Source organism: Neltuma alba, unplaced genomic scaffold (assembly GCF_004799145.2).
Source record: "Neltuma alba isolate B1F8T4 unplaced genomic scaffold, ASM479914v2 tig00011193_pilon, whole genome shotgun sequence".
NCBI classification, from domain to species: domain Eukaryota; kingdom Viridiplantae; phylum Streptophyta; class Magnoliopsida; order Fabales; family Fabaceae; genus Neltuma; species Neltuma alba.
The window spans coordinates 27,289-30,699 of record NW_021635917.1 but is presented as its reverse complement, the minus strand read 5'-3'; positions in this window follow the sequence as shown (position 1 = coordinate 30,699).

The following is a 3,411-nucleotide window of genomic DNA, read 5'->3' as shown; positions in this document are numbered from 1 at the left end:
ATCCATGGGCAACACTGAGTCAGCTTCAATGGAGATGTTTCTGCATACCATGAGTGGCTAGGCTTCCTCCAGCTCTTAAAGATGGATGATTGGCATGAGTTCTAAGAGCTAAAAAGGGGAGTTTCAATTTCATCTTAGTTTTAGCTATGTATTTATGAATTCCTAGGTCTAGGATTTGTAAATTCTTAGTGAAAGACTTTGATTGATAATCATTAGTTGATGATTCTTATTTGTAGTTGGATTGGTTAATGTTGGATTTCATGCTTCAATATATGTAGTTACATATATGTTCTTTGTAGCTCTCTTGATTCTTTTCATCTTGCATGGTCATGTTTTGATGATGAGTTGATTTTCTGTTGCATCGAACCATTTGCATTAATCATTCTTAATTACATATTAGGGAAGCTTAACAATGTTTTCATTAATGAGTTCATTAATGTAAGCATTGGACTCAATGAGTTATTGAGGTTATTATTAAGAAAACCTAATGAATTTCTAAAGCTCCCACATCTTAAGAGAACTATGATTGCCAAGAATCTATTTTCAAGAGGTTTTATCAATTGACTCATTACTTGATTTCCATCCACTTCATCTTAATCTCCCAAAAATCCAAAAATACATTTACATTCTTTTGTATTTTATCTTAATTACAAGTCTTAATGAAAACCCTCAACTTTTTCCAGCTCAATTTGCATAACCATGGCATTTAGTTAATCTAGGATCATAATTTCGGCTCCACAAGTGAAACGACCCGAGGTTGTGCCTATAGTACAATCCTTAGATTAATTTTGAAATTGGCCCCAAGGTGTAAGCAAAGACAAGTCAAGGCGATTTTCAGTGGTGGAGGAGAAGGGAGATTAGATCCTAGCCATTGGATCAAACTTGTTCCCTAAGTTTCCTCTGAATTTACTTGGCCCACATTTCTCCGACTTTCTTTATGGCCTTCCAGAGCTCAGAAAATTCTTTTGTCTACTCTATAAATTCCCTTTAATTGTAGAGAGTATCTATGAATTTTCTTAGGCCATAACACTTTCTTTAAGCCTTGCATAAAAGTTCATTTACTAAAATACCCTTTTATCGGCATAATCAGCTTTTTAATTTATTAAAGCCATTCCACTGGCCTTTTGATTACGAGACTAATTTTATAAATTAGTACAACCTTTCAATCATTTAACCTCATTTTTACATGCATTTTTGAGGTCTCTTGCTATTTTAAATAATTACCTCAAATGGTATACTTGTTACCGGCTATAACCTCATAAATTCCATTTAAGCTACCTCAGGGGTACTTTCATCTTTTCTCTTTGCAGAAGAGCCTTAGAATATTATTTTCCATTTTCTGGGATTTTTTTGGAATTCTCTGTATACTCTTCCATTTTTACCCCAGCAAGTCATAACTTTCTTAATTTACAGTTTAGTCCCTACTTGGACTTAACTTCATACAATCCTCTCTTTGAGGTTTCCAACTTAACCCTTGGCCTGTGTCTAGCTTCTTTTCTCTTTTTGGGCCCTTGAGACTTTACTGGAGCTTCTAACTTTGATTACACTTTAGCCCCTTAAAACTTTCACTTTACAGTTTAGTCCCTAAAACTGCTTTAACTTCCTTTCTCGTCTTTGGGACTTCTGCTCAAAAAGGGTCTAGTAGCCTATCCAATTCTGGCTATTTCTGGTACTTCTAGGCCTAAAAGTTTGGATGTTACACAAACTCCTCTTTGGCCTTTTGATACAAGTTTTTTCAATGCTATTTTATCGGTCACTTGATCGATCAATCTTTAATCGGTCAACTACTCGAACATTATACACTATGTGATTTCCATGTGAAAAACTTTTCTTGACCTTTTATCAATCAGTTTTCCTATTATTGATTTATCGATAAAGTGTTTGATCAATGATGTTCAAAATCTATTTTCCTCGTACTTTGTTTTATCAATAACATGATTGATCAAATAGTTTTCAATCACTTGTTCGATCATTATAGAAGTTCATTTCATAATAAGCTTTTCATGATGATTTCAAAATCTCTCATATTTTTATCTTTAAGTTTTTCTCAGCCTTCTTTTTTACACATAATTCTCTTTGAAAGGATTCAAAGGCATAGGTGAATTTAAAAGCTTTAATCTTGAAATATCTTGTTTGAAGTCACTATATTCATTTCTCATTATCTATCGATCACTTGTTTGATCATTTGTTGATCTATGAGCTTATCAATAAAAGTACATATGTGTGACTAAAGTTCTCTCTGTATTTAATCGAAAACTTGATCGTTTAACTTCTTATCGATCAGGACTTCGATCAAGTATGTACAGGTTATATCTAAAGTATCTAATGTTTGATTCATTGTACTTTTAAATGTTATATAAATATAAAAGATCATTGTTTATTCAGTTATCTTTACAAGTTTCCTTCTAGGGAACTAACTTGTTTCAAGTATTGTTACAGATTACAAAGCAAGCCTAGTGGTCATTTACTAGCCTGTAACCTACCATGTCACAAACATTAATGGCGAACTACCGTTACAACTGCCGAACATACACAACTGAACATACAACAGCTAAGAGCTCTTTAGTCTAATAGTTAATCAAACATCTCCAATTATAAAAGGCGCGAAGGGCATTGAATGAAGTATTGAATACGCGAGCTATCTTTTGCTGAAATATTTACTGTTGCATTCAATACTCTGTTTTCTATGGTCATGCATGTTAGTATGAAACATTGGGCATGAGAATATGTTATAAGTAAGCATGAGTTAGATCAAGTAAGCATGTCATACACTTGCATCCATCTTACATGCATAAATGGTAATATTTGCTACTGAGATTCTCTCGAATCTCACTTTCCCTTAACCAACCATAATAGTTTTATAATTTGTATGTTCATGGATGATATCAATATGCCATTATTGTTATGTGATGTTAAATCATGATTATGGCATGTATAATTGATTAGGGTTAAGGTTCAATTTTAACAACAAAGTTTTCTTGAAAGAGCACTGGGCACCATAAAGTTTATTTGGTGCAAAAATATACATGAAGTTGTCAAAAGGAAGCATCTAGCACCATACCGTTAATGTCCGTCAGTTTACCGTTAGAGGGGCCCAGAAAGTCAGTTTTAAGGTGCATTTTTAACAACAAAGTTTGCATCAAGGGGCATTAGGCACCATGAAATTTATTTGGGTGTAAAAATATACATGAACTTTGTAAAAGGTAAAAAATAACAAAATTCTTCAACCTCCATAAACATCCATTAATTTTATTCTTTTTGGTCTCACCAAATGCTATATTTTCTTTCTGTAAATTTCCACTTCCAAGCTGATCCATCTTTCTCTCATCATAGTCAACACACACTCTCTCTGTGTCATGTTGTTTTCTGAGCCTCCAAGCCTTTTATATGTATTTAAGCAAAACACATCTT